Below are 23,879 nucleotides of genomic sequence, written 5' to 3' on the forward strand. Positions count from 1 at the left end.
ATGTGCAGCAGTTGGATTACTAAGACCACTGCCTTTTATGCGTATCGGGTTGCTCCTTTGAGGAGAATAGAGACTTACAATCTCCAATCGCCGTCTAGCCCTCTCAGCACGTTCTGCTTTTTGTATTTCGGCTTGACAGTCCTTGTCAGAGGACATAAACCAACTTTTTGGTCCCTAAAAACCCTAGATTTGAGAACCACCACTTGTTGGTAGCTCCCGGCAGACATACCACTGATGGAACCTCAAATGGGTCGGCACTGGCTATGGCACTAGCCGGACCTCATGCTCATAACAGACAAACCCACCCATACGGCCTCGCGGGCCAGGAGTGTCTATCTACTGCTAAAGGACGAATTGTCCTAAAGCCTAATCTATGTGTTTATAGTTTTGTAGTCCAACGTTTCCCTTTCTATAAACTCCACAGAGGGAGAACCCATACACATTGGCAATAAATGACACGATAATCACATTCATGGGAAGCAACCTCTCAGTGGAATCACCACGGCCCCACTACAACTCTTCTACATCGTAGGGATTAGCCCCTTGATGCGCTGCTCAACATATAGAACAAATGAAAAAACTCCACTCTTTCATTTTGAAAGTATTCCAGGAGATACCATGTGTCCTTACCAAATAATTCCCCAAGAAACGAATGTCTATCCTATGGCTTAGGTTGCCTTTCCACACTCAAGCGTGGGTCATCATAATCGAAAACAGGTGCTATGCATTTTGTCTTTTGTATTCTGATACCATGGTTGACATGCACATGCAAAAGTGGATGATCGTAAAGTGCTCAAACATAATTTTCAATCAGAAACGTGTGGTGCACAACCAGGCTTTCCAATGCTCATTCACTAACTCGTTGCGACGATGTAAGGATAACACCAAGACAACACTCGTGCTACTATCCTCTTAATTAAAATAAAACGAACTCTATGTCATGATATGCATTAGAAAATCAGCAACAATCAGCATGCAAATCACACCATTCAGACACCTCACCCCCTACGTTTAGGTATTGCTTTCATTGCATAGGTGTAGAGGTTCATTTTGTCATGTTTTGATGTACGAAAAGTGGTAAATCACAAACTTTAACAAGGAGATAGGGAAAATTGAGGCTAAATCTCATGCTTTGCCACTACCACACATCCAGAAACAATCATTATATTTTTCCTTATTTTTGTGAAGCGTATTTCTATTTTTCCCCTTATTTTCTCCATTTTCTTGATTTATTTGTCAATAAAATATGCTATTTTCCGATTTTTATTGTTCCAATCACTTCAGCCTACTAACATTCAATTTATCTTCCATTTTTCCCCCATAGGAATACATTTCACCCACCCGAAACGACAAAATTACCATTTTACCGCTTAAAAACCACATTTCGGGTTCTACGGGAATTAAATAGTGCATGTAAATCATTGCAAAATCAATTTTTTTTTATAAACAACAATTAATCATGATGCAACCAGCACTAAAAAAAATTTTCATCCAATAAGAACATCATTGCCATTATAAAATACCAAAAAGCCTTCATTTTCTTCATAAAAATGGTCATATCGTGTTTTTACGAAACCCGAGACGCATTAAATGACTGCGTGACTAGTGGACGGAGCCTCCATTGCTCTCAATCCAATGTTGCACATCAATCTTCAGCATCTCCATCAATCTCCATCACCGTTTCCTTCAATCTCCCTCCCGATTCGTCCTTCAAGGTAGTGCGCATGAACATCCCATAGAGAGGAGAGAGAGGGAGGAGAAAGAAAGACTAGATTCTGATCCCTTCATTCAGTCAGCCATATCTCGTGTGAAGATCGATGATAGGATCAGGGAAGAAGGAGAAATTTTCGGGCATTGTCTGTTGTAGGTGGTACTTTGATGCTCCACTCATGATTTGGGGGGGGGGAGGGGGGGTGGCGATTTTTTCAGCACCATTCTGATGGCATTGCCATATCCATGCCATGTGAAGAAATGAGGGAGGGGGGTGCCTCCTCCCAAAGGGCACCCCCTTTTGGTCTTAAATTTTGGTCCACCTTTTCAAATCTTGGCCAATTTTTGGCCTCTTCTGCGTCTGGGCTCTGTTTCGGCCTCTGTTTCCACATCCCGCGCACTGACTGGCAACTCCCAGCATCCCTCACGGTGTCGAAGAGTTTTCGAAAGCAAAGTCGCGACCACGGAGGACTTTGAATAATTTCAGGATAGGAGGTTAATCTAGCAAATCAGAGTCAATGTAAAAGTTCAATTTCAGATAATAGGTGACATACAATCAACTTCATCTGAATGGAAATCGCTCCAATAGACCAGCTTGCTCCAGCACCAGACATCACATAAAAAATCGAATTAAATTACTAGTCTTTTCTCCTTTCTTCTTCCTTCTTTATATTTTTCACAGGATTTTGAGAAAAACAAAGACAACGTGCAAGGAAGTGCTTCGTTGTCTAGGATAATCCAGGTCTGAATATCATTACTGGTTACTATGTTTCCAATAATTAGCAAAGTACTTAGGAGAACAGCGATAACTCATGCTGATTATCTTTACTTTGACACATCCTAAGCATTGAAGTGGACTGCTTGCTTGTCGCAGCTTCAAAGAAAGAAGCTTACTACTGAGGAAATTACTTATCAGGAAACAAAATTTTTGATATAATCTGGATCTCTCTTCATCTTGTCTTGGAATTTCTTGAACCATCGATCCAAGATATTCATTAGAACAACAAGTTTATTTGCATCAACTGAACAAACGGACTGCTTAAAGTTGAAGAGGTTTTCACCACAGCTGACATGATTATTGCATAGTCAAAAGCCTGTAGCTCATCCACAGTGAATAGTTTAGGGTGTGATGCCTGTAGCCAATTGCGATTGTTTTGTTCTGCAAGCAAAGAAGACTCCACATTTGAGTCAATATCTGTAAGGGAAGCCACCTTCTCAACAAGCTACCGAAGCTCTGCTAGAGATTTCTGTGCTTGTTCAATGTGATTTTGAAGGCCAGTGATAAAAATGTTCACTGATTTCACAATTGTTTGCTGATCGGAATGAACATGGCAACAGCCTGCTTCTTTATACATTGCAACCCTTAAACTGGAGTTGTTATCAAGTAGTTCAGCGACTGTACTGGATGACTCGTGTAATGGCAATCTCCTTGATTTTTCCGATGCTAAAGAGTCGAAACAAGGCTAATGCTTCTTTTGAATCAACAAATGACTCTTTATGTCTGGGAACATAAGGCATTGGAAGCTACTTGTGACTGATCTTGGGGCAATTCTGATGGCACAGTTTGAAGCACTGTAATCATATGAATGTTCATTTACAAGCTAAGCTTTGGCCATGGAGAAAGCAACTCAGGTTCTCTCTCCGTGCTGCAGTGATTTCGTCAGCATATTGCAAGTCACGTCCCTCCCTTCTTCTGCACTTATAGAGCTTTGCCTGTTCTTCTTCCTCTCGGTTGGCCCTGTTCTTCTTTTCTCTGTCGCCTTCCTCAATTCTCCTGATTCAAATTCTCAAATTTCCGTTGATCCTCTCCTATCGATAAAGCTCATATCAGCTCCTCCTCGTCCAGCGCAGTATACCTTCGATCACTACTCCTCCTTTCAATACTCTGATTTCCCTTCAAAATGTCATATGCAATCATCAATCCTGTAATAATTCCTCCCGACGATTGGATTCAGAGAAGATAACAGTAAAAAAAAATAAGCCGCTGAATTGGATTGTACAAAAATCGGTGAAAACACAATCATCCTCTCCCTCCTTTCAGCCGCAGAGTACCGTCTTGTCGATTGGGTAATGTTTTCCCTCCAGATGACGACCTTCGATTCCATTTTGGATACATTCAGCTCTTGAATGCCGTCGATGTTCCGAGGTCTGTCCCTGTCGCCTCCAAAAAGACAATCGATCCCTGTTCTCCTATGCTCCGTTCGTCCCGCACTCTCGCCTCCTCTATTTCCTTCTCGTTCCCCCTTTCTTTCCGTAATTCCCTCCTTCTTTTTCTTTTGAAAAACCCTTTTCTTTTTTTAGTCTCCTCCTTTCCTTTCCATTGAAAAAGCTCTTCTCCCTTCCTTCTGTCCAGCGCAGAGTAAGCTACTTTTGCCTATTCCAAGACAGCCCAATATAGGCATAGCTCAATGGAGCAAATTTAATAAGACTCCTGAATTCCTCATACCGCCTGCCATGGAATAAGATCCTTATCATCCACAACAACACAATCGGTTTCTGTTACAATGCAACACCAAAAGGTCACCATGAAAATACTGAACAGAATAACCACAATCTGAAATTGACACAATGTGTTCCTTAAATCCCGTCCCACAGGCTTAGAGTACATATGTCCAACCACCACCTGCACATCAAAGGAAACACTCCAAGCTCAATTAGCAACAGGAAAGCAACTTTGAACAATGTCATCAAGTAATTCAGCCCTGCCACAACATGTCTTGCCACAGATGGAGCAGCCTCAGTCATTGAGCTCAAACCGTGAATCCGTCCTACTGTCAATGGTTCCCCTCTGCTGAGTCTACGAGCAATAGTGCTGATGGATTTTGGCAAGCAATGGTTCCAGACCTTTTTGCAGCAACATGTATCAACATAGGCTGAAAGCATCTCATCATGTTCACCACTATGCCTCTAACTCCTCCTCACTATACTCATGCGTAGAAAATAAATGTAATCACAACAACTAAGTATATACAAAGTATCAAATCACACACACAACTTTCGGGTGGTTTTCACACCTCGAATGCGCAGCAATACGACAACGGTCGTCGAAAAAATTATCAAAAATCCACAAGTGTCACTCGGGCGCCTTTTAAAAGCCGTCTTTCACTTGGTGCTTAAAATCGTCCTAGCTACAGCCTCCGCCTTCGATGTCGAATATTTTTTCCCTAAATTCCAGATTTTTTGGTAAATTTTAGGCACATCCTAGGCTCAAAACTCCGCTCTCACTTGCCAAATCAGTAGTGGCAACTGGCTGCTTCGAGGCTCATCTTTAATGCCCTTGTCTTCAACCACAGCAATGGCAACATCTCCCCACTTATCCATAATGATAAGATCTTTGGCTTTCTACTCTGTGCAAAAGAGAGGAAATGGACATCAATGCTTGTAGCCCTTTTGACTTCCATATATGTTTTAAGATATCTCATGGAATACTAAAAATGCTTTTACAGTGCTTCTTTCAGGTTCTTTTGATGTTCTAGTAAGACTCTAACCCATTGGCCAAAGTCCATCTCTTCTTCAAACGAAATCCCCCAAGACCTCCCATCTTAGAATCGAATCAAATTCCATCATATTTTTTATTCTTCAACAAATCCTGTAAATTTGAGAATCCAAATAACTCTCCATGTGAATCTGTTTTTCATGTAATGTGCCCTAGCAAGAATATGTTTTGGAATAAAACTTCGTGCCCAATCATTCATGTGATTTGAAAAATGCAAATTCAATCTATGCGATGCAATCAATCAATCAATGCTTCCACACAAAAATTATGAATGCATTAAAGAACTGTGCCTAGCCTAACTACATGTGCTTGTGCATCATGCAAAATGCAAACAAAAAGATGCACACAACAGAGTAAAAATTCCTAATGATGCTGACTAAAAGTTCAAATTCCTGGAGAAAAATTCCTCCCTCAAGTTCGCAGTGGTGGATGCGTAGCATTATGACAGCGTCAATGGCAAGGCATGCTGAAAAGAAAAAAAAGTCCATGGATTATGCTTGAGATCTATGACACTTTGTGTCAATCTGCTTATAGGAGTGAGATGTGTATGTAATAGGTTGACTCATAATCTATCTTGTTGATTTTTGCCACCTGGACCAATGCATTTGGTTGCATAGGGAGCCAAACAATTCACCAGATAAAATGATCATGCACTTGATAGAGTTCAAGGCATAGGATCACATGTTGGTAGATGATAGGGCTACAGAAATGTCATTTGTAGATTTGGACAATTTTTTGAGGGCCAAGTATGGCATTGATCTTGTAAAGGCACAAAAATCACTCGTAGAGATTGGTCCCATCTTAGCCCATTCTTTTTGAATAGTCCACCTCTTGCAATAGTCTCTACATATTCTGTAAAGTAGCTTATGAAACTTTGGAGTCTCTATGATTTGAAGGATGAAAAGATGACCCTAAACTAGTCATAACTTTTTGTAAAACTCTCTATGCCATGGAATACATCTTGTATTTTGTGTTATAAGATTAATCTAGTTATGTGGTTAAAACTTTTTAAAGAAATTATATCATGATTTTATGTCTTTATATATCTTACTCAAATTTTTTAATATATTATCTAAGGATTCATTAAATTCTACGAGAGAGAGAGAGAGAGAGAGAGAGAGAGAGAGAGAGAGAGAGAGAGAGAGAGAGAGAGAGAGAGAGAGAGAGAGAGAGAGAGAGAGAGAGAGGGGGCAGAGGGAGAGGGAGAGGGAGAGGGAGAGGGAGAGGGAGAGGGAGAGGGAGAGGGAGAGGGAGAGGAGAGAGAGAGAGAGAGAGAGAGAGAGAGAGAGAGTGTGTGTGTGTGTGTGTGTAGTGCACTATTATTGGTAACCATCATTGTTTGGACTTTTCTTTCTTTCTCTACAAAATCCTTTGGCATGCTTGGAATCATTATTTGAGTAGCACTTAGGATTGGCAATAGGCTCAAAGATCCATTTTAATATATAAAGTATAAGAGATCAGATGAATAATACAACTATGAAATATGGATAGATATAGATTTACTTCATGTGAAAGAAATATATAATTTAAATATCTATTTGTGAGAGTAGAATATATTAGGATTGCTAAATATGATTATCCATATGGGGTGTGGTATACATTTGATTTTTCTTAATTTCCATCCATCTATATTGTAATGGTAGATACAAATAAGCATGTAAGAAAGAGAAGCATTTCAATGGTTTAGAAAACTATGATTTTCACTTTGTACTTATTGTGTTTAGAATTAAACTAATTTAAAAATATAATATATTATAAATTAATTATATTTAATAGTTATCTCTATGTGAACCTAAAAAAACTTTTTACTTTCGATTAAATAGTGTGTTTTTGCATAAAATCATATACTATTGATGGAATGGCTTTGGTAAAACTCATGGATGTATCAAATCTAATAATGAAGTGCATCTTGAAATTATGGATTATTCTAAACCTCATAGCATTTCCTTGATAAACTATTTCTTTTGAAGTGACATAAAAAGTTATCATCATCTTTAATAGTTAGTGTGTACTTTTTGTATATAAGAAGTTACCGATTAGTTTTATTTTGTATTCAAATATAATCTCATGATTCATGGCTTTAAGGACTTCTGTGAAGGGTTTTGATTATGGGTCTAATGAGAAAAATATTTTGGGCAATGTTTGAGTTATGAGTAGTTTCACATATAGTGCAATAAGACCAGATTATACAAGATGGATTTTTTTGTGATTCTTTTAATTTCATAATTGAAGATGAAGATGTACAGGGTGAGTGTTGCATGCTAAACCTAGTACCTGAAGAACATTGGCATGTAGAAAATGTCATGTTTATTGGTGTAAAGAGGGATTCAATCATGGCAAATAAGGCCCAGGATGAGGGTGTTCCTAGAAAATGCATATGTAAAGGTTTGAAGGATACTATAGAAATTGCAGACTTCAAAGAAAGTGATGAATGTGATCCTAATTTTCACAAGCCTGTTAAGATTCAGAGATAGAGACAAGAGTGAAGAGCCGAGTGCTCTCTACTTCTTTCATTATCTAATAGACCACACACATAACATAAGTGTATACAATAGTACTAAGGTCCGTAGGACCATTCACACTAGGTCTAAGACCACCAACTTATTTAATGTCCCACACTTACTAATACAGCTAGACATAGGTAATCTCGATCATACATACTGACAGGAGAATAATGGGAGCTTGATATTCTAGCACTCCCCCTAAAGCTCAAATTATCTGATGAACTCCAAGTAGCTGTCTAAAACTACTAAACTTATCTTTACCCAAAGACTTGGTAAAGATATCTGCAACATGTTCATTAGTCTTCACATGCATAAGATCTACTCTCCCTGCAAGAACCATCTCTCTGATAAAATGGTAGTGTACCTCTATGTGCTTTGTCTTGGCATGGTATACTGGATTCGTTGCTAGGAGTACACTACTGAGATTGTCGCATAATAAGGTCACTGGACCATCCACCTCAATATCCAAATCAACCATAAGCTTGAGTAGCCATGAAATCTTGCATGCTGCCAATGCAACACCCCTGTACTCTGCCTTAGTACTAGACAATGCAACCGTTGGTTGCTTCTTTCTGCTCCAGCTGATCATGCCACTTCCAAAGACTTAAGCATAACTACTCGTAGATCTACGAACATATGAGCATCTTGCCCAATCTGCATCTGTGTATCCAACCAGTTTCAAGGGCTTATCTCTCATATAGAATAGTCGATAATCTACAGTGGACTTAACATATCTCATAATCCGCCTAACAACATCCAAATGTGGCTTCCTAGGCTTCTGCATAAACTGACTTACGAGCCCAACTGCATAACTCAAATCTGGCCTAGTGATGGTCAAGTAGATTAGACTTCCAACCATCTGCCTATACATAGTCACATCCTGAATTTCAGCTCCAGTGCTAATGTCCAACTTGACATTCTGATCAAGGGGTGTATCCAATGGTTTGCATTCAGCCATGCCATACTTTTTCAGCATTTCCATGGCATAATGTTTTTGCATAAGCCATAAACCATTTTCAGCCTTGATTACCTCAATACCCAAAAGGTACTTCAATTCACCGAGATCTTTCATGTCAAATTCAGATTTCAGCATCTTCATTACATGCTCTATGCCCAAGTCGTCATCACCAGTGATTATCAAATCATCAACATATATGACCAACACTACCAAACCACTGTGTCTTCTTTGTAGATAGTCTATGATCAGCCCTACCAATAGTAAATCCCAACCTCTGCACAAGTAGTTTACTGATTCTAGCATGCCAAGCTCTCGAGCCTGCTTCAGCCCGTACAATGCCTTTTTCAGCCTGCATACATAATGCTGAAAATCAGGGTGAACATACCCTTCTGGCTGAACCATATAGACATCCTTTGCTAAGTCACCATTAAGAAAGGCATTCTTTGAATGTAAACCCAAGTATAGCGACTGTAATCATCAATGAATGTCACATAATACTTCGAGCCTCCCATGGATGCATTATGGGTTGGCCCCCAAACATCAGAGTGCACTAATTGCAATGGACGTATACTCTGCCTTACATGCCTAACAAATGGCAACCTTGACTGCTTACCAAACTGGCAAGCATCGCATACATGACCAATATCTGAATATTGGAACTTGGGTAAACCTATAACAAGTTTTTTTTTCTGCATAATTTGCAGCCTTTGCAAATTCAGATGCCCCACTCTCTTGTGCCAAATTTCCAAATCTCTGATAGTGCCAAAACCATGGGCAAACATAGCTGAATTCAGCTCTGGCAAGGTAGCATCAAGAGTAAACATTCTGCCATTCTTGTGACCACGAGCTATCAACTTGCATCCCTTGCCAAACTCTTCAATAAAGCAGTCATGCTTATTGAATCTAACCTGCAAGTTCTTCGTAATTGAAGGAACATGCAATACATCATGCAAATTTTTCTTTCTACCATCATGAATCACAAGAGGCACTTTGCCTTTATGTTCAATGCTATGCTCCATGTCATCACCTATGCAGGCATAGCCATGTTTTTCAGCCACCATATCAGTGAACCAATCACCGTGAGGAGTCATTTAACACTATATTAGAGAATTTGGGAATCTCCCAAGTCCCACTTTCAAATAAGGGGTAAAGATTTGGTCATGTGGCTAAATCTTAACCCATGCTTCAAAGTGGGACTTGGAAAGATAAACCATATAGTAATTAGGGTAGACTCCAGTTTCAAGTAAGGGGACAAGATTTGATCATGTGGCTAAATATTAAGTATATTGGGAATTCCCAAAATATATGAGAGTTTCCAAATTCCCTAATATAGTGTTATTTGGTTCGATGCCCCTGAATCAATATACCAAACTGCATCATCAGTGGATTCTTCAGCAACTCTGTCTTTTACATACTGCATGGCAAACAATCTATCTCTTGAAGTATCATCTGCCTGACTAGACCTAGCAAAGTGTCCATGTTGTTTGCCTTTCTGATTGCCCTGCTTCTTCCAGCAGTCCTTGGCAATATGCCCATACTTCCCGTAGTAATGACAATCCTTATCCTTATTCGGATTGTGAGATGGATGCTACTATTGACAGGAGCCTCTGCCTCTAGGGCTAGATCTCTCCCTACCTCTAAAGTTTCCACCACCTCTTGCATTCGATACCTGCTGGTTGTTATTGCCATAGGATGCAATTTGCTGGCCTCCTCTGCTAGATCCATAGCCTCTACCACGGTTTCCATGGCTGTGTTGATTGGAATAGAAAACTGCATCCTTGTTTTTAGAACTGCTAGATCCTGTAGCCAACCCACGCTTAACCTCTTCATGGATAAGCAATGCAACTAGCTCATTGAAATCAGGCATTTCAGCCCACACAGACACAGAAGTTTCAAAAGACTTATACTCAGGCCCCAAGCCATTCAAAGTCACAGCAACCATGTCTTCATCTTCAATCTATGAACCAATAGATGCCAGCTGATCCGCAATGGTCTTAACCTCTGTGATATAATCCAGTATAGATCTGCTCTTTCTCTCCATATTGTTGAACTTCTGATTCAACTGTATCGTCTTGGCACTTGTGGTTGTGCCATAGTACTTGACCAAAATGACGCATGCATTCTTAAGAGAGCTGCAGTTCATTATCTGCATTACCATGGCATGTGAGATACATAAAGAGAGCCAATGCAAGACTCTACGAGCTCAGGTTCAACTTCCGCTCCAGTCACCAACTCCCAATAGCCTTTTCCTATTAAGAAGTTCTCCACGTGAAACTTCCAGATGGCATAATTGTTATTGTCAAGCTTTTCCCCCACTATCTGGGTTATGTTGTTAGTCCTCTCTACATTAGCCATATTTTACCGAACAATATTTAGTCATTGCCTGACTTCCTGCAAGCCAACAAGTTTGACTTACCAAGTTCAATCCTCAACTGTTTATGATAGTTTTCTACAATTAATTGTAGTAAAAAAACAGGGTATTTCAGCCCAATGACAGCTCAAAATAGTCCACAAACAGGTGGTCTAACCCATAGGTATAAAGGTCAATACATACGCTATGTAGTTGCTTCAGCTTAAACTCCTGCAACCTCAATGCCAGGGTAAATACATACAGTCTGAAAACTGTAAACTATGAGTAACCAGTAGTAATTTCAAGGCCAAAATCAATGTGTATACATTTCATACATGTTTCAAACCCTCCAGAATATTTGCTAGTACATGTGGCAATCTAGACATAAGCATACGGTTACAAAACAATGCATAACCAACAAGCACGGTTGTCAAATAACTTGTTCACAGATTGCAGCCAGCAAATACTTAGTGAAATCAAGCATTTTTAGCTCCAAAAGAGCTCAAAAATATGCCATACATCCACTTTAAAGTATCAAGGTCACTACATGACCATATGGGCACCCATAGACAAGCTTTCTTCAAAAGCTAGTGGCATACATTGCATTTACAGTTTGTACCCAGCTAAGACAATGTAAATGCACTCAATTTTAGCTTCATATTTCAGTTTTCAATCATGCTCAATGCCCGATTCAATGCTCCAAGAATTCCCAGATATATTCCCAATAGCATACAGTTGTTAGAGACCAACAATGTCATAACATGCTTCAGTAGAAGATGATGCTTGCTGCCCGCATTCAATGATAGTTTTCAGCCTGTCAATGGCTTCTGGATCAGAATATTTCAGTCATAACAGATCAGCTCCAACACATGAGAACATGTACATATGGCCTCCAAGAAAATGTCTAAGTCTTGTTGATGCTTTTAGGCATGACTAGGAGCTTCTCTAGCTCAAAGATGATCAAATGCAAGCTGTCCTTTCACTTTCCCAATAGTTCAAGATTGTTTTACAAATCTGTATACTCTGATTCTAGCTCATAGTAGAGATCCTACCCAAGCAATAGCATCTTGTAGTGTTCAAGTACCTTCTTAAGTGTGCAAACATGCTTTATAGCACTTGGTAGATGATCAATGGCTTGATTTTCAGCCAATAGAGGCAGTCTTCTGACCTGGCGCAAACATGCTGGTAGCCTGGGGAGTTCATAGCAGCAAGCTTCTTCAACAATGATGCTCAATGCCTTCTCCAATATGTTCGATAGAGCCTTTGAGAGACTCCAACCAGGCCAGGAACAACTCTTGAGCAAGATCAAGACCAAATGACAACAACGCATACCTTGTGTGAGCAATGGTGAGAAATGACAGGCTGCCCTCTTCTCTTTTTAACTTTGGCAGGTCAATCTTCAGGTCTTCTTCCCGCATGCACTCCACAGAGCCTAGTCATGGGTGCTCTGATACCATGTTAAGATTCAGAGATAGAGACAAGAGTGAAGAGTCGAGTGCTCTCTACTTCTTTCATTATCTAATAGACCACACACATAACATAAGTGTATACAATAGTACTAAGGTCCATAGGACCATTCACATTGGGTCTAAGACCACCGACTTATTTAATGTCCCACACTTGCTGATACAACTGGACACAGCTAATGTTGGTCATATATACTGACAGGAGAATAATGGGAGCTTGATATTCTAACAAAGGCAGGTGACAATCCAAAGCATGTTAGAAATATGCTTAAGAGTACATTGATTTCAAGGTCTATGCTTGAAATTTGGTTAGGTCAATGTGAGAATGGTGCATAGATTGGATGTTGTATGCATGTGTAGCAAGCGCCGGAAGGTCCCCAAGAACAAAAGAACTCTACTTTTGCACAAAAAACAAGAGAGAAGACTTGCATGACATGAAGCAAAAGACTAATTGGGTAAATCTCCCCCATGCCTTGTGTGAGTGCTCTACAAAGCATGTATTTGATATATTATTCATCTCCAAGCTCAAAAAATAGCCCAATTTACAATTAGCACGCTTTAGCTTTTGTGTTTGCTTTTGTCCCACTAAAGAATTAAAGCGGTTGGGTGCCCAAAGAGTCGAGATGTGCCCAAATACAATGTCCAATAACAAATATTTAAATTGTGCGGCCATGTGCATACAAAATAATAAATAAATGTCAGGCATTTCAATAAATAAGTGCGTCAAAATAAATATTGGTGCCACGCTTAAGATGCGCACCCATCAAAAATTATAATTTCTTCTAAATAACTTGAATACATGCTATCGTCCAGTGCTTCCCAATGTCATCGCTACCTGCTCTACACATCAACTAAAGCATTCACAATTGTTAGAAAATAATAAAATTAAGCTGACAAAAGTGAATATCTAGCAGTCTTCAGCTATAAAATAAAAAAATTGGTTAGAACTCAATCCTAACCTTAATTTATTACGAGTGCGCACTCTAAGCTCATAAACATCCAGTAATTTAAATATGTATTTTGTGGAATCACCGCTATGGAATCACCCACTTGCACATTAAATTAACAAGACACCCGAAAAGGATAGGCGTCCCCATCGACTTTTCGCACAAGGAATTCACCTTGTGTATGAGCCCCAACAACAAATATAATTTTACAAAATCCACTGCAAAACCTCACAGAATCCACCGTGGAATATACCTCCTAGCATCAGAGAAGATTGTTAAGAAGTTTAGGGAGTGAGGCACGCGAAGAGATGATAGCTTTGAGCTTATCGCAGAAGATCTTGATGGCGCACACTTGCCTCAACTATGGTGCCATGAATGTGAAGCTCCTTATGGATCATGAGTCATTGGCAAGCAATCTGTTTACTCATGTCTTGCTACTTTTATGAGAACCCATATGTTAGATGGTCAAGCTTATAAATGATATCTAAAAAATCAATTATTGAAGGTAGGAGCGATATCTAGCTCAAAATATGTAGAAGAAAGAAATGAAGATAATGTGGTTCGAGTTTTAGCTGTAATAGAGGAGATGACTATTTTCAATAGCACTTATTAAAATAAGTGACTTATTTCTATCCATTGAAAACTTAAGTAGATGATTTTTTAATATGCAACAATTATCCATTTATGAAAAAGTTGAACTTCAGTTAGATTTGGATTTTTTAAAAATTTGATTTAGTATTTGTATCATATATATGATTTGTAATAATTTTGAAGATTAATTTGTGAGAGTTTTGACATGAAATCATGTATGATTTGATTTTGAGCTTATTGAGGCAACCTTGATGAATATAAAGATAGGAGAAGGGTAAGAGTTGTGTGCAAGTATGATAAAAAATGGTTGCATTTGTGTACTTTGCGATTAGTAAACCTGCGCACAACTTTTACAAAGCATATTAAGTCAGAGTCTCACATTATGGTTGTGTCCAAAAAATATCAATGAGCCAAGTAGTCTTGAAAAATGCTCGAGGGAAACCAAAGAAGAATTTTGATGTAGATCCACAACAAAAGTAACTGAGCACTTTTCTTCATTCAACTAAAGAAAAGGGCAGTTTCCCAAAGAACTACAAGCAAATAAGTGCAACATTCTATGAGACAATTACAGAAGAAAGATCAAGGAAGTAGTAAGCATCCAAATAGAGATGAAAAAGCTACAAACTTAAATAAAATAAATAATTATTGTGGCAGGTGGTACCTTAGTAGAGTCCAAAAGATTAGGAAGAAAGTTGGAGGTAGATATGTGGATTATAAAAGTGAGGCTTTGATTTGACAAATCCCCCCAAGGGATAGGAGTTTAGATTGGTGGTACCAAAGGGTCAAAGGATCATGTATGTTTGAACACATATGACTTGATTGACTTGAACATAATTGCTATACAGTTAGTCATTGCATTGGAGAATTTAATGTACAATGCATCAAATGAAATATACCAATTATATGAGAATGATTATAAGATATTTAACAATTTTCTCGAGTGCATTGAGTAATAATTTCCATGCTCAAAGTAAGTGATTTAAATCTACAACAAGCTTTATGTTGTCTTTCTACATAAGGTCATTATGATGATTATAATGTTTTTATTTTGTGGGCAATGAACCTTCAAGCTAAAACTTAGCAAAGGTAGGGTATGCTAAAGTATTGCAACTTAAAAGCTTTTTAAATCTCTTTGAACTAGTCTTACGAAAAAGTGCTACATTGATGGAAGTATACTTTTATGGCTAAAGTATTAAGGTGATGCATCATGCATCATGGTTACATGATAGTTGAAATTATGATGTATATACTACAAGTAAGATCTAGTATTTTCCTTTTGATCTATTATGTATATACATGATAGTATATACTATGGGAAAAAACATTCTTTGAAGACTCAAGGGGGAATTTAAAGACAAATTGGGAAGAATTTAGCCTTTGGTATCCCAATTTTGGATGGTAACGTAATGGAGAATAGTTAGATGCTGAAAGGTGATGGGTTTGTTGGAATTGCCATGTGTAAAGTTGCCATCAATCATGCAATCCTCACATGACAAGATCACTTGTAGAGATTTATTTGAGAGTTTCGAAAGTAAAGAGAGAAACACTTTTCAACTTGCATGTTTCGTATCAACATCAGCCCCATTTTCAAGAGTTCGGAAGAAGAAACCCAAGCATGTCAACCACCAAGGTAGCAGCATTCAAAGCCAAAGCATGAGAACATTGACAAATAAATTGCTTAGAGATGCTAGTTCTCCCAAGCAATTATAGGCCATACCAATTTGGTTCATCTTACAAGGATAGTGACATGTGGAGATGGCCATAAAAAGCTAACAAGCAAAATTTCTATTTCAAACCTAATATTTTAGAAGCAACCTATAATTTGCTTCATACATTGCTCTATGTGTGTGTGATTGGGAAGATTGTGGCAACAAATTTATGGATATTGAGAAGGCCATCAAGGGCATAAGAGTCAAGGCACTCTCAGAAGGAAAAAGAAGCTATCAATAAAACTACAAGTGCTGATACAAATATAGAAGAAATAGAAGAGAGATCATCTAATTAAGATATGAATGTAACAATAGAACAATCTTTTGAAGAATCTCAACAAAATGGCCATTTGGTTATATCAATCAACAATTCTACCATGTCTGATAAAACATGAGAATTGTGGAAAATGCAAAGACTTGTGTCTTGAATGAGACTCAACATGTCTATTATTTTTATGATAGTCACACAATTGGTTTTATACTAAATACAATTTATTAGCCTTTTGGGATTGTACGAAAATGGCTACTATGTACCTTTGAACATGTGTATATAGATAGATTGGCCTAGGAGGCTTACAATGATTTAAAAAGATTCTCTGAATATGTAGCTAGAGTGAACAAGAGCTTGAGGAGGACAGGGGGAATTATGATTTCAAATAGCATCCAAGCGTTGCAGGTTGATGAGGGTAGCTATTCATCTTGATAGAGATCTAGTGTCAATAATGTTTGTTTACAATGGGATTAGAGTTATTCAACCCATAGAGAAAATAGGAACACATTGCAGAGGACACAAATGTTTTTGCATACTGATGCAACACAAGCTATTTAAAAAGACCCCGAGTGAGAGTAGAGCCTAAAATGAGTGGAGGTGGACAAGAAAGAGAAATCAAGAGGCGAACATGCAATTGTAACCATGATTTTTATTGACAAGACGTATGAAATTTTAGTCACCAATAGGGCATTGATACGCAAGATGCAAGCTCATGTTGGCTCTCCAATATGCTATGATGAGGATGATGCTATGTGTAATTCCTTGATGAAGGTGCTTTAGGAGCAGAATTGTACCTTCACCATTGGCAGTGGGTTTTGGACCGGAGCTAGTTGTTAAATTGTTTCGAACGAGATGAAGTTTAAAGAACCTTCTGGTAGTGATGAGCAGGATCATGAAAGCTTTTGCTTCTTTTGTGAATGCAAGTAATGACCTTAAATGTGAAAAATGAAAAAAAGGAAGGACTAAAGCTTTATAAAAGCTAATGTAAAGGAAAAAGTTTAAAACACAAAAGCTTAGGCTTTTGGTGAGAAGAGAGCAACTATATAAACCCTATGAGTGAAGTAGTAGGGGCCTTTCCCTTGATGGTCAAATTTGTAACTTGTATGAGGTGAGAGAAGGGTCACATGCAAGTGTATGGGGACTTGCCGTATGGGTCGAAGTATTGGAAAACTTGGGCGCAGAAATTTCAAAGTGTTGTAACAAATTCCAACAAGGTACGACGACTTTATGCAATTGTTTTTTCTTGAAGTTTATGTTTTGAACATCATAAATGGTGTTAGATGCTTCACCTCGTGCATGTTTTCGATGTCTTGAAATCTACAAGAGGCACAATTGTTGGTTTGTGTTAGTATTTTGGTTCTGTACTACTTGTCAATTTTTTATTTTTTATTTTTGTTTTAAGTTATATGTCAACAAAGTCAATTCCCTAAGTAGCACTCCTTCACATCTTGATTTTGGATTGTGTGAGAGGCTTATCTTCACACAACACTTGCTAAACATTCCTTTTTAGTGCCCCCGCTAAGGAATACTGAAATTGACCTTGTCCTAGTTGTTTGATTTGAGTGTTACTTAATTTTCTTGTGCTTGTTGATTGGTTAAGATGGTTGATAATTTTATTGAGTTCCATGGTAATCAAATTGAGGATCCCTAAAAACTTTTAGATAAAATTGAGCTATGTTGTTTGATCCAAAGAGTGATGGACCATGAGGATAAACTCTAGATATTTAGGTATGAATTGTAGCCAGAAGTGTAAAATTGGTTAGATGACTTTGAGGGAAGCCTAAAATTGAAAAGACCCTCACAAAAATTGGATTATGAGACCATTAGAACTGCTTTTCTACCTAGGTTTAAAAAAACAGAGAGCCAGAGTGAGATTTGGGAAAAAATAGAGACTTGTGTGCAAAAGAGGATCAGTGTGTTGAGGAATTGGCTAGGGAGTTTGAAAGGTTGTGAAAATGATGGAGTTTGACATTGCTAGAAGGTGAGAAAGCCCATGGATGTTGAAAATATTATATTTTGTAAGTGGGTTAAAATAAGAAGACTAGAGAGTGAAAATAGAGGTTAAGAACTCTAAAAACTTGAGAAGGTGGTGAAGATAGCTAAATATCAAGAGAAGAAGACCAAGAGAAAAAAAGAGTTAGGACTACATTTTGGGTTTGAGGAACCTCGAAAGTGTAAAATATTACACGGCGTAGCGAACATAATCTGAGAAAGAGATAGAGAGTACACAACAGATAAGAGGAGAATCAGTAAATTCTTTAACTCCAAACAACTGATACAAAGATGGCTCTGTCCACCCGTGCGCTTCCACTGTGTGAAGCTTAGATGGGGATCTAGACAAAAGATAGGTAAAGAGCTTAAGGCTAGCTGGAACAACAACTGTGACTGGGTGAAAGATGAGTGAGAGATGGCTGCGAAGGGGTTTAGCTTTTATAGCCCGCGAAGGTCATTAGGTCGACAACTTACCATATGAGCCTCCACTAGTCGGCCAGGGAATATTCCATGGAATATTCCCTTTACCATCGGGCCCCTTTTCACTCCCTTACATCGCAACTTGATGCAATGCGCCTCGAGTTGCTACCAGCTTAACCACTCCGTCTAACCCAAAGATTAGACCCACAATAGTCACCTTTTTGCCATCCGGTCACATAGACCTCATCTGATATACAAGTCAGGACTCAACCAATGTCCGGGCTCACATTTGGCTTCTCCTCATAATGGGGGCCTTACAACTTTGAGCACCATGGATCATTGGTAGCACCTAATGAGGGTGGGGCATTGATCATATCTAACACCCCCCCTCAATGTCCACCCATAGGTGAACTATCTCCTCGGCCCAATGCCGAGTCTCTGAAGATGAACTTGAAGCAGATCCTTCGTAAGTGCTTTAGTGAAGATATCTGCTCCATTCTCCTGTGTTGACAGTAGACTAGTTCCACTATCCCATCCTCTATCAAATCACGTACATAGTGATACTGGATCTCTATATGTTTGGTGCGTGCATGAAACACTGGATTTTTGGCAATGGCAATGCAACTCTGATTGTCACATCTGAGCACAGTTGGTTCTTCATCCTGCACTCCCATATGCCATAGAATCCTTCTTAACCATACGGCCTCACATGCAGCAAAACAAGCTGCCTTGTACTCTGCTTCGGTAGAACACAATGCCACTGTTGGTTGCTTCTTACTAATCCAAGAGAAAATTCCTGAACCCAAAGAGAAACAATAACCAGAAACTCACTTCCTGGAATCAATGTCTCCTGCCCAATCTGAGTCATAGTTCCCCACAAGAGAGGTTCCGAAACTGTATGTGATACCATAGTCAAGAGTTTTCTTCAAGTATCTGAGCACCCGCATCCCAGCCTTCCAATGACTCTCATGAGGTTTGTTTGAGAAGCTGCTCAAAACACCAACAGCAAAACTGATATCTGGTCTGGTGTTACACAAGTAGATCAAACTGCCGACCAACCTCCTATACCTCCCAATGTCTGCTAGTGCTGATGTATAGGATAACTTTACATTCACCTCCATAGGTGTAGCTATCTCCTTGCACTCGGTCATGCCAAATGCCTTCAAGATCTCCCATGCATACTTCTTCTAAGAGATGAAGATCTTTCCTGGCTCTTGACAGACTTCAATCCCCAAACAATAGTGCAGCAAGCTCAAGTCTGTCATTTCAAACTCAGAACTCAAAGCCTTTCGAGTTTGGTTGATCATATCTTCATAGTCACCTATAATAAGAAGGTCGTCCACATATAGGACAATCACTACAGACTTTTTACCATCCCTGTAAACATACAAGTTAGCATCTGAGGCACATCTTTTGAAGTTTAGGTTTAAAAAGAACCTATCTATCCGCTGGTACCATGCTCTGGGGGCTTGTTTCAGCCCATACAATGCCTTCTTCAGCTTACACACTTTGTTCTCAAAATGGGGGGCCTCAAACCCTGTGGCTGAGCCACGTACACCTCCTCGTTGAGGTCACCATTTAAGAACGCTGACTTAACATCCATTTGGTACACTGGCCACTTCTTGTGGGCAGCCACTGCAAGTACCGTGCGAATAGTGGTCATTCTGGCAGTTGGGGAAAATGACTCTTGAAAATCAAACCCTTCAACTTGTGAAAATCCTTGGGCAACCAGTCTAGCTTTGTACTTTTCTAAGGTACCATCAGCCTTGTACTTTACCTTCCAGATCCACTTGGTGCCAATAACCTTCTGCTTTGCTGGTCGATCCACTAGCTCCCAAGTGTCATTCTTTATTATGCCGTCATACTCCACCTGCATAGCATCCTTCCATGATGGATCTACAAGTGCTTCTTCTAAGTCAGTTGTTTCCTTTACTTCTCTCATAATCTCAACCATCAAGGCCATATTGACTATGTGAGCAGAAGCCCTCCTTTGCTCCTCTATTCTCTGAGACCTCCTTGGTCCGTTTGCCTTCTCCTCAACAGATGCAGGCATAGGATTATTGTGGTCATAGAGCTACTTCACCCAGCATGGCAATGGCTTTTCTGGTGGGGTGATGTCAGGTTGGTGAACTTTTTCCTCATCATCTGAAGATGATGCTTCCTCCTCCTTAAGGATAGGGATAGCTCTCGAGACAGATTCATAGTGGACTACTTCTTCGCTTGATGATAAAGTGGAAGAACTTGCCTTCTCCTCCTCCACTGTATGCAGCTCCTCCTTGAACACCACATCACGGCTCGCGATGATCTTCTTTGCCTCTTGGTCATATAATTTGTAAGCCTTCTGCTCATCACTATAACCCAAGAAGATACATTTTCTGCTTTTTGGTTGTAACTTGTTTCTCTTCTCATCTGGAACATGTGCATAATATTCACATCCAAAAATTCTGAAATGTGAGACAGATGGTTTCTTACCAGTGTAAGCCTCATGAGGTGTTTTTCCCTTGAGAGCCTTTGTATAGCTCCGATTTAGAATGTAGACTGCAGTATTAATAGCTTCAGCCCAAAAATGGTTAGGCAATCCCTTGCCCTTTAGCATGCATATTGCCATCTCCACAATGGTGCGATTCCTGCGTTCCACAACATCGTTCTGCTGAGGTGTGTGGGGCGTCGTCAATTGACGCTTGATCCCTTTGCTCTTGCAAAAGCCTTCAAACTCCTTTGAGTTGAACTCACCACCACTATTTGTTCTAAATTTCTTCACACTTTTCCCTATTTCATTCTCAACAAGTATTAGCCATTCTTTAAACTTACCAAAAGCTTGAGCCTTATCACGAAGGAAGTACACCCACATCTTCCTACTGTAGTCATTGACAATCAACATAAAATAAGAAGATCCCCCCAAGGCTTGTGTAGGCATCTTACCACACAAGTCAGCATGCACCAACTCTAGAGGAGCATGTGCTCTATTCTTGCTTTCTTGTGGAAATGCCTTTCTCTGTTTCTTGCCTATCATACAAGCTTCACATGGTTCCTTCAATTCAGTTATTGTAGGTAGGTGAGCAACCATACCTTGCTTTTGCATCTCCTTCAATACTGCAAATCCGATGTGTCCAAACCTTTCATGCCAAAGCTTACTTGTGCCCACTCCAGCGGTGGCTGTAAGAGCACTTAGCTCATATAGGTTGTTCCTTCTTTCCCCTTTGCCAACAATTGTGCTAGCACTATCAATAATTTCTGCACCTGTCTTCTTGAACCTCACTTCATGACCAAGATCAGTTATGGCAGCAAAACTGATAAGAGATTTCTCCTGATTTCGGGAACATACAACACATTTGAAAGCTTTTTGACTTCACCATTTGCAGCAACAAAAGAAATAGTACCTGTGCCCGCAGCAGGACATTTAGCATCATTTCCAACCGTCACAGTGATGGATTCTTGTAGAGGCTGCATAGAACTGTATAGACCTTTCTTATTGGTCATGTGACGGGAGGCCCCACTATCCAACACCCATGAGTCAGTGGTAGATTCTTCTTGCGCCGAGGAGCACACTTCCTCAATGGTCGCCATGAATAATTCCAACTCTGCTTCAGCCGTATTGGCTGTCTCTTTCCCTTTACTTTTAAGGGTACCATTCTTTTCATCTGCCTTCTTGACATGACAATCTGCAATTGCATGTCCTTTCTTCTTGGAGTAGAAGCACTCTCCTTGAAACTTCTTCTTGCCGCCCTTCTTCTTTTTGTCACCATCATTTTTGGTGGAGGAAACACCTTTGCCTTTTGCATTGGCAGAGAATGCAGCATCTCCATTGTTGCTCCCTTCTCGGGCTTTCAGCCTCAACTCCTCCTCCATTAATAATGCACAAAACTCCTCAAAAGTCAAAGCTTGAGGTCTCACCTGAGTATTAAGGGCAGTTACTAGTCCATCAAACTTTTGTGGACAAATCCGAAGACACCTCCGAGCTAGCTCTTCACTAGTCTTTTGTATCGCAGCACCAGCCATCTGGTCGTGCAGATTCTTAATCTGAGTGATGAATGCTTCAACCGTCTCTCCTTCAGCAAACTTCTCCGCTACTAGTTGATTCTCCAAGTTTTGAATCCTTGTTTGGTTTCGTATTTCATACTAACTCCTTAGTACATTTCAAGCCTCTGATGCTTTGGTTGTACGCTGAATCAAAGTCAAAACACTGTCAGAACAGCTTGTAACTAAGGCACACAATGCATCTGCATTCCTTTGTTTCCAAGCTCGTAGAAGATCTGCATTCGGAGGAATCATCACACTAGGATTTGATGGGTCGGGGGTAGGCTGTGGTTCTGCGTCTGTCCCCAGCATAGTCTCCAGAAGCTCATAAGAATCAAGGATAGTTGTAATTTTGAACTTCCACAAGGTGTAGTTTGTACCATCTAACTTGCCTTCGCTGAGAAGGTTAGTGGACGAATCCTCAGTGTTTGAATAGCTGGTACAACAGCACCACCTCATGCACCGCTTCCTGATGCACCACAACCGCTTCCCGGAGTCGACACAGTTTCTCTTTGCTGTTGAAGCCTTTGCCTCTTGCACGCTCTCCGATCTCTAGAGCCTTTTGGACTCTAATACCATGTAAAATATTACACAACGCAGCGAACAGAATCTGAGAAAGAGATAGAGAGTACACAACAGATAAGAGGAGAATCAGTTAATTCTTTAACTCCAAACAACTGATACATAGATGGCACTGTCCACCCGTGCGCTTCCACTGTGTGAAGCTTAGATGGGGATCTAGACAGAAGATAGGTGAAGAGATTAAGGCTAGCTAGAACAACAACTCTGACTGGGTGAAAGATTGGGTGAAAGATGAGTGAGAGATGGTTGCGAAGGGGTTTAGCTTTTATAGCCCGCCAAGGTCGTTAGGTCGGCCTGCTGACCGACCTACCATACGAGCCTCCACTAGTCGGCCAGGGAATATTCCCTTTACCATCGGGCCCCTTTTCACTCCCTTACACCACAACTCGATGCAATGCGCCTCGAGCTGCTACCAGCTTAACCACTCCGTCTAACCCAAAGATTAGACCCACAACAGTCACCTTTTTGCCATCCGGTCACATAGACCTCATCTGATATACAAGTCAGGACTCAACCAATGTCCGAGCTCACATTTGGCTTCTCCTCATAATGGGGGCCTTACAACTTTGAGCACCATGGATCATTGGTAGCACCTAATGAGGGTGGGGCATTGATCATATCTAATAGAAAGATGTTGAGCTCAATGCAAGTTGAAAGAAAAGTCTTTGAGGAGAAGAGCGTTAATTATGCCTATCCTAATTAGAGAGATATATTATATTCTCTATTTATGAGATATAAGTTGACATGTGGTTCATGTGGTTGAGAATGGTAGTGAGTTTCCACATGTAGAGGTTGATCAAGAGAGTGTTGAGGTTATGGATTCTGACTCTTATTGTGATGGTGTTGTTGTTTGTGACTCTAGTGAG

Source organism: Lygodium microphyllum, chromosome 1, assembly GCF_053477565.2.
Source record: "Lygodium microphyllum isolate KBCC chromosome 1, Lygodium_microphyllum_v1.1.10, whole genome shotgun sequence".
NCBI classification, from domain to species: Eukaryota; Viridiplantae; Streptophyta; class Polypodiopsida; order Schizaeales; family Lygodiaceae; genus Lygodium; species Lygodium microphyllum.